At 38.0% G+C, this 9220-nt stretch overlaps 1 pseudogene; it reads right to left on the reverse strand.

The window, feature by feature from the left end:
- Nucleotides 1–3506: 3506 nt before the first annotated feature.
- Nucleotides 3507–4360, reverse strand: LOC132226440 (large ribosomal subunit protein eL6-like; annotated as a pseudogene).
- Nucleotides 4361–9220: the final 4860 nt, after the last annotated feature.

The raw sequence follows: 9220 nt of genomic DNA on the forward strand, positions 1-9220 counted from the left end.
TTCTCTGTCATCTTGGGGTTTTCTTCACTACGCAGTCTTTATGTGAAGACTCTCAGGATTCATCCCTTGATTATTTCCACAGGTGATTTCACTTGTTCCTGAGGCTTCAGATTTTCCTGCCAAAGTCGCCTAAAGTTAAACTTTTAGCTTAAACCTATTTCCGGGTCCAACTCTAAATGATATTCCTTCTTGGATATATTATAGGCACCTCAAAATGAACGTGTTCAAAATAGAACTCATACTCTTCTATCTCCAACTTGCTCTCCCATTACGTATTCAGCTCATCAAATGGCCCTACTGTTTTCTTGGTTGCTCATGCCAACCTAGGTGACATCCTTTTCCCTCACTACTCACATCCACCTGAGTCATTGGCATCACATCTTATTGAATCTACATCCCAGATATTAAATGATAGTAGCTAAACTAAAAAGAGATAAATAAAAATTACTTTAAAGAGAAAACAATACAGATGTTCTGCCGTGGTTGGGGCTGTTCACCCCAGCTGCTGTGGAAACTGAGTCAAACCTGCAATTGACTCTGTGTTCTTGAGTTCTTTCTTGTGTGACCCTCCTCTTCCCTGGGGGTCTGATGACCAAGGGGATCCACTGACCCTTCCGGGCGTCTGTGAAGCGGCAGGTTCTCTCCCATTTCTTGCCCATGTCTTCAGCCATCTTCCTGTAGAAGCTGCGAATCTGATGTGTGGAGTTCATGTTGCTACACAAGTTGAGAAGCCCCCCCCCCCAACACACCCCTACCCCACACACATTCTAAGCAGCTTATTTCCTCCTCAGACAGTTTTTTCTGATGTTGTTCAGGCAGAATTTGAAGTTTCAGTTTCAGCTGCTGAGTCTCACTTTCTAGGTGTGAGTTTTCAGAAGTGGACCATATCCTGAAGTGATGACCTGTTCAGGTATATATTCAACGCCAACAAGAACAAGGTCTGTAATGTGGGAGGACTGGCCTCTGCCCCAGATGTCCTGACAGTCATTGGCTTTTATCATTGGCCCAACATCCTCACTACATTTTCCATAGACTTCATCATGGCAGAACACCTTTTGCCTAGCGTCTTCACACTTCTTAGAGTGTGCCATCTCTTCACTATCAAAGACACTGTCACAACCGCACATACCAGGATCACCCAGGGGAACACAGGGAGACCTGGGATGTGTTTCACACTTTCAGAAATCACCAGCAAAGCACCACAAAGTGCTCCAGGATTAGTTGGAAGGTGGATGCAGTGGGTTGCAGCAGGCCCTTCATGTCTGGTTGGGTTCACAGCTCTACCTCTTGCTTGTCAGTATTCTGTGGGCCACAGCTAAACACTTAGAAACCTATAACAGGTACCTAGCAACCAGGGCAGATCACTTGGGTTGGGGGAGGGGAGACTAGCAGGTTATAAAAACAGTTTTCCCTCACTTTGCTCTGAAATATGAAAGTAATCTCATGCATACAGGCACTGGGGACAGGTGGATAGGGCTGATTGCAGTCTAGAGTACAGAGAGTTCATATATATGCCTTTGCCTCCCTCATAAAGTGTCCCTTACTATTAATAGCTTGCATTAGTGTGGTGCATTTGCTACACTTGATTATCATTACATTATTATTAACTAAAGTCCATACTTTACATTAGGGTTCACTCTTTTTGTTGTGTAGTTCTGTGAGCTTTGACAAATGTATGATGTTATGTATACACATTACAGTATCATACAGAATAGTGTCACAGCCCAAAAAATCCCCCATGCTTCACCTATTCATCCCTCCTTCCCTCTTGAACATATGGAAAACACTGATGACTTTTTTTGTTCTGAAGGCTATTTTGTCTGAAATTGATATAATTACTCTCACAATCTTTATATTAATGTTAGAATGGTACATATTTTTCCATCTTTAGTTTTCAAAAAGTTATGCCTTTAAAATAGGTTTGTTATACACAATATACACTAGGGTATTGTTTTTGATTCCTTATGGCAGTCTTTGTTCTTTAACTTTTGTAGTTAGACCTTGACATTTAAAGTTATTTTTTATATATTTGGATAATATCTATCTTGTTATTGTTCTCTGTTCATTGTCTGTTGTTCTTTTTTTGTCTTCCTCTCTCTTTAGTGTTCTTTGGCTTTAGTTGAGCATTTTATATGATTCCATTTTGCCTCCTCTTATAACATATCAATTCTACTTCTTAAAATTTTTGAGTACTTACCATTGGGTTTGCAATACACATTTACAACTAATTCAGGTCTACTTTCAAATAACATTATACCACTTGTATAATTTACTGGTTGTAAAATATAACTGAGTATTCCCAATTCCTCCTTCCCATCTCTTAGAACACTGCTTTCATTTATATCACTTATCCATAAGCTATAATCACACAATACATTGTTGCCATTATTATTTTGAACAAACTTTTATCTGTTGGATCAATTAAAAATAAGTAAAATGAAATATTTTATTTTACCTTTATCCCTTCTCTAATGCTCTTTCTTTTTCATGTAGACCTGTGATTCTACCTGTATTATTTTTCTTCCATCTAAATAAATCTTTTAAAATTCTTGCAAGACATGTCTACTGATGTGTAATTTTCTCAAATTTTGTTTGTTTGAAAAAGTATTTGTTTCTCCATCTTTTTTAAAGGATAATTTTACAGAACACAGTTTTCTAGGTTGGTGATATTTTTTTTCTTTCAGCACTATAAAAAATTCATTCCACTATATTTTTGCCTGCATGGCTTCTGAACAGAAATCCAACATAAATCTTATCCTTATTCCTCTCCAAGTAATGCTTTTTTCCCTCCCTGGCTTCTTTCAGGATTTTCTCTGTGCCTTTGATTTTCTGCAGTTTGAATATTATATGCCTAGGTACAAAATGCCTACCATGTGCATTCAGCTTTATCTATCTATCTATCTATCTATCTACCTATCATCATCATCATCATCATCATCATCATCTATCTATCATCTATTTTTTTCAATTACAGTTGACATTTAACATTATTTTATTCTAGTTTCATGTGTAAGACATATTAATATAATATGACAATTAATATAATTTATGAAGTGATCCCCCGGTAATTTATGTACCCATCTGGCACCATACATAGATTATATTTCCTGTGCTGTATTTACATCCTCATGACAATTTTGTAACTGCCAATTTGTACATATTAGTCCCTTATCAGTTTTCACCTAGCTTCCCAAATGCACCAGTCCTCAGTCTGGCAACCCTCAGTTTTTTCTCTATCTATGAGTCTGTTTCTTGTTTGTTTATTATGTTCTTTAGATTCTACATATAAGTAAAACCATATCACATTTGTCTTTGTCTGGTTTTGGAATCAGGATAATGCTAGCCTCATAAAAGGAGCTTGGGAGTCATCCCTCCTTTTGAATTTTTGGGAACAGTTTAAGAAGGATAGGTGCTAGCTCCTCTCTGAATGTTTGGTAAAATTCACCTGTGAAGCCATCTGGTCCAGGGCTTTTGTTTTCTGGGAATTTTTTTCTTTCAGCTATTTAATCGGGTTTTTATAAGAAATTCAGAACACCAGTTTGCGAGGATAAAGCCCATTGGTGAGAATGAACGGAGAGCGGAGATAGTCCTGGAGCTGAGGAACAGCTTTGATTTTTGGCAGAATTTGTGAGTCCACAGCCTCTGGTCAACTTGTGCTGTTCTGTAATCTCGTGTTTCTCTTTCTCTGTGTTGAAGATCTCACCCTCCTGGTGTCTGGGCTTGCACAGCTTCTTCTTGAAGTAAGCATCAGTGAATGTTTGGGGATTTTCACACCACTGATATCAATTTTGGTGGAGGTGGCGGTGACAAATTTCTGGTGCAGAGGCACTCGATTGAGGGACAGAGGTCCAGTCACAAGTAGCCAGCCACTGCTCAGCTGCTTCAGGAAAACCACGCTCTTGCCTCTGTGGCGCCCAGTGAGGGTGATCAGAGTGGTCTCAGGAGTGATGCTGGCCTGCAATCTCCTCACATGCTGACTGAAGGGTTTCTTGCCATGGCTCAACAGCTTTCGAGGCACATCTTCAGTAGGATGATATCTAGGCATCTTGCGGAGATTAACCACTCTGGACCAACATTCTTGTCGCCACCAACTGGTTTTGTGACAGTAGCAAGAACTTCCTCCTTCTTTTTCTTTTCAATTCTGGATTTAGCGGCCAAATACTTCCTCTTGTACATGGCCTTTCTCGAATACATAGCCGACGGGGAATATATGCCAATTCCTCTGACGAGGATGGGGTTTCGGCTGCAGTGGGGCTTCCCCTTCTTAGGTGCCTTAACCTTGCCGCTGGCATCAGCCTTCTTGGCTTCAGGCTTCTTCTCCTTAGTATCCGGCTTCTCAGTTTTCTTTTCACCCGCCATCTTGCAAGATGGGAAAGAGCGGGAATTTTTTGATTAATGCTTCAATTTTGTTTGTTGTAATTGGTGTGTTCAGATTTTGTTTCTTTTTAACTCATTCTTGGAAGATTAAATGTTTCTAAGAATTTATCCATATATGTTGTCATATTGTATGTATTTTCTTATAATCCTTTGTGTTTCTATGGTGTCAGTGGTCATTTCTCTCTTTCATTTCTAATTTTACTTATTTGAGTCTTCTCCTTTTTGAAAAATTCTTTATTGTTGAAAGTATTACATTCCCTCCCCCCCACTTTTTATTGAGGCTTATTAAAGGTTTGTCAATATTGTTCATCTTTTCAAAGAACCAGCTCTTGGTTTTATTGATCGTTTGTAATGTTTTTACACTTTATTTTGTTTATTTCTGCTTAATCTTTATTATTTTCTCCCTTCTACTCCATTTGGTTTTGTATATTGTTCTTTTCTAGTTCCTTTACATTTTATGTTAGATTATTTACTTGAGATTTTCCTTGCTTCTCAAGGTAGGTCTACATTAATATGAACTTCTTTCTTTTCTTTTATTTTTTTGTTAATCCTCACCTGAGGATATTTTTTCCATTAACTTTTAGAGAATGGAAGGGAGAGGGGAAGGCAGAGAGAGAGAAACATCAATGTGAGAGAAACATAACAATTGGTTGTCTTTCCCACGCTCCCCAACTGGGCTGGGGATCGAGCCTGCAACTGAAATACATGTCCTTGACTGGAATCGAACCCAAGACTTTTCAGTGCAAAGGCCAATGCTATAACCACTGAGGTAAACAGGCTGGGGCTGAATTTTTTTCTTAGGACTGCTTTTGCTGTGTCCCATAACTTTTGGGTTGTGTGTTCATTTTTTTTTATTTCTTTATTGGTTAAGGTATTACAAATGTGTGCTCATCCCCCCATTAACCCCCAACCTCCCCCACCCCCCACTCATGTTCTCATCCCCCTGTTGTCCATGTCCATTTGTTTTGCTTATATGTATGCATACAAGTCCTTTGGTTGATCTCTTCCCCTTACCCCCACCCTCCCCTACTTTCCCTCTAGGGATTGATAGTCTGATCGCTATTTCTGTCTTTGAATCTGTCCCTGTTCATCAGTCTATGTAGTTTTCTATATTCCACAAATGAGTGAGATCATGTGGTATTTATCTTTCTCTGACTGGCTAATTTCACTTAGCATAACGCTCTCCAGTTCCATCCATGCTGTTGCATATGGCAAGAGTTCCTTCTTTTTTACCACAGCGTAGTATTCCATTGTGTAGATATACCAGAGTTTTTTTAATCCACACATCTGCTGATGGGCAATTAGGCTGTTTCCAAATCTTAGCTATGGTGAATTGTGCTGCTATGAACATAGGGGTGCATATATCCTTTCTGATTGGTGTTTCTGGTTTCTTGGGATATATTCCTAGAAGTGGGATCACTGGGTCAAATGGGAGTTCCATTTTTAGTTTTTTGAGGAAGCTCCATACTGTGCTCCCCAGTGGCTGCACCAGTCTGCATTCCCACCAGCAGTGTAGAAGGGTTCCTTTTTCTCCACATCCTCTCCAACACTTGTTTGTTGATTTGTTGATGATAGCCATTCTGGCAGGTGTGAGATGATACCGCATTGTTGTTTTGATTTGCATCTCTTGTATAATTAGTGACTTTGAGCTTGTTTTCATATGTCTTTCGGCCTTCTGTATGTCCCCTTTCTAAAGTGTCTATCTAGGTCTGTTGCCCATTTTTTTAAATTCGATTGTTTATCTTCCTATTGTTAAGTTGCATGAGTTCCCTATAAATGTTGGAGATTAAACCCTTATCAGTGATATCATTGGCAAATATGTTTTCCCATGCAGTGGGCCTTCGTGTTGTTTTGTTGATGGTTTCCTTTGCTGTGCAAAAGCTTTTTATTTTGATGTAGTCCCATTTGTTTATTTTCTCTTTAGTTTCCATTGCCCTAGGAGCAGTATCAGAGAAGAAATTCTTTTGGCATATGTTTGAGATTTCGCTGCCTGTGGATTCCTCTAGTATTTTTATGGTTTCCCATCTTATGTTTAAGTCTTTTATCCATTGTGAGTTTATTTTTGTGTATGGTGTGAGTTGGTGGTCTAGTTTCATCTTTTTGCATATCTGTCCAATTTTCCCAACACCATTTATTGAAGAGACTGTCTTGACTCCATTGTATGTTCTTGCCTCCTTTGTCAAATATTAATTGGGCATAGTGGTTTGGGTCAATTTCTGGGTTCTCTATTCTATTCCATTGATCTATATGCCTGTTCTTGTGCCAGTACCATGCTGTTTTAAGAACAGTGGCTTTGTAATACAGCTTGATATCTGGTACTGAGATTCCACCTACTTTGTTCTTCTTTCTCAGGATTGCTGCAGCTATTCGAGGTCTTTTTTTTATTCCAGATGAATTTTTGGAGCGTTTGTTCTAGATCTGTGAAATATGCCGTTGGTATTTTAATGGGAAGTGCGTTGAATTTATAGATTGCTTTGGGTAGTATGAACATTTTGATGATGTTGATTCTATCAATCCATGAACACGGTATGTTCTTCCATCTCTTTATGTCTTCCTCTATCTCTTTTTTCAGTGTCCTATAGTTTTTCCCATATAAGTCTTTTACCTTCTTAGTTAAATTTATTTCTAGGTATCTTAATTTTTTTTGATGCGATGGTAAATGAGATTGCTTTTTTAGTCTCCCTTTCTGTAAGTTCACTCTTGGTGTATAGAAATGCCATAGACTTCTTGGCATTAATTTTGTATCCTGCTACATTGCCGAATTCATTTATTAAGTCTAATAATTTTTTGATGGAGTCTTTAGGGTTCTCTATGTACAGTATCATGTCATCTGCAAATAAGGACAGTTTTACTTCTTCTTTTCCAATTTGGATGCCTTTTACTTCTTTTTCTTGTCTGATCACAACGGCTAGTACTTCCAGTACTATGTTGAACAGGAGTGGTGAGAGGGGGCATCCCTGTCTTGTTCCTGTTTTTAGGGGAAATGGTTTTAGTTTTTGCCCATTGATTATGATGTTGTCTGTGGGTTTGTCATATATGGCTTTTATTATGTTGAGGTATGATCCTTCTATTCCTACCTTGCTGAGAGTTTTTATCAAGAAAAGGTGTTGGATTTTGTCAAATGCTTTTTCTGCATCAATTGATATGACTATGTGGTTTTTATCTCTCAGTTTGTTTATGTGATATATTACATTTATTGATTTGCGGATATTGTACCATCCTTGCATCCCTGGGATAAATCCTACTTGGTCATGGTGTATGATCTTTCTGATGTATTGCTGGATCTGATTTGCTAGGATTTTGTTGAGGATTTTAGCATCTATGTTCATGAGGAATATTGGCCTGTAATTCTCTTTCATTTTGTTGTCTTTGTCTGGTTTTGGTATTAGGGTGATGCTGGCTTCATAGAATGAGCTTGGAAGTGTTCCTTCCTCTTGAATTTTTTGGAATAGTCTGAGGAGGATAGGTTTTAGTTCTTTCTGGAATGTTTGGTAAAAGTCCCCTGTGAAGCTGTCTGGCTCTGGGCTTTTGTTTGCTGGAAGCTTTTTGATTGCTACTTCCATTTCTTCCATAGTTATTGGCCTATTGAGATTTTTAGATTCTTCCTCATTAAGTTTTGGAAGGTTGTATTTTTCTAGGAATATGCCCATTTCCTCCAGGTTGTCTAGTTTGTTGGAGTAGAGTTGTTCATAGTATTTTTTTTTTAACAATCCTTTGTATTTCAGTGGGATCTGTTGTTATTTCCCCTCTTTCATTTCTGATTTTATTTGAGTCCTCTGTCTTTGTTTCTTGGTGAGCCTGGCTAGAGGTTCATCAATCTTGTTTATCCTTTCAAAGAACCAGCTCTTGGTTTTGTTGATCTTTTGTATTGTTTTTTTGGTCTCTATGTCGTTTATCTCCGCTCTGATATTTATTATTTCTTTCCTTCTGCTTACACTGGGCTTTTCTTGTTGCTCTCTTTCTAACTCTTTGAGTTGTAGCATTAGGTAATTTATTATCATTTTTTGTTTTTTGCAGTAGGTTTGTAGAGCTATGAACTTCCCTCTCAAGACTGCTTTTGCTGTATCCCATAGGTTTTGGATTGTTGTGTTTTCATTGTCGTTTGGTGCCATGATATTTTTTATTTCTTCTTTGATCTCTCTGGTAACCCAGTCATTGTTTAATAGCATGCTATTTAGTCTCCATATGTTTGATTTTTTTGGATTGTTTTATTGTAGTTGATTTCCAGTTTTATGCCATTGTGATCTGAGAAGATGCTTGATATGATTTCTATCTTCTTGAATTTGAAGAGATTTTGCCTGTGACCCAATATATGGTCTATCTTTAAAAATGACCCATGTGCACTTGAGAAGAATGTATATTCTGTGGCTTTGGGATGAAATGTTCTGAAGATGTCAATTAATTCCATCTGATCTTGTGAGTCATGTAGGATTGATGTTTCTTTGCTGATTTTTTGTTTAGAGAATTTGTCCAATGGTGATAGTGGGGTGTTAAAGTCCCCTACTATGATTGTATTGCTGTCAATCTCTCCCTTGATCCCCTCCAAAGGTTTTCATATGTATTTGGGTGTTCCTATATTGGGTGTGAATATGTTTACCAGAGTTATTTCTTCTTTTTGGATTGTTCCCTTTAGTAATATGAAGTGGCCTTACTTATCTCTTTTTATGTCCTTCACTTTGAGATCTAATTTGTCAGATATAAGTATTGCTACCCCAGCTTTTTTTTTCATTTCCATTAGCCTGAAAAAACTTTTACCATCCATTCACCATCAGTCTGTGTGCATCTTTTTTTCTGAGGTGGGTTTCCTGTAGACAGCAGATATATGGATCATGTTTTCTTATCC

This window comes from Myotis daubentonii, chromosome 1, assembly GCF_963259705.1.
Source record: "Myotis daubentonii chromosome 1, mMyoDau2.1, whole genome shotgun sequence".
Taxonomy (NCBI): Eukaryota; Metazoa; Chordata; class Mammalia; order Chiroptera; family Vespertilionidae; genus Myotis; species Myotis daubentonii.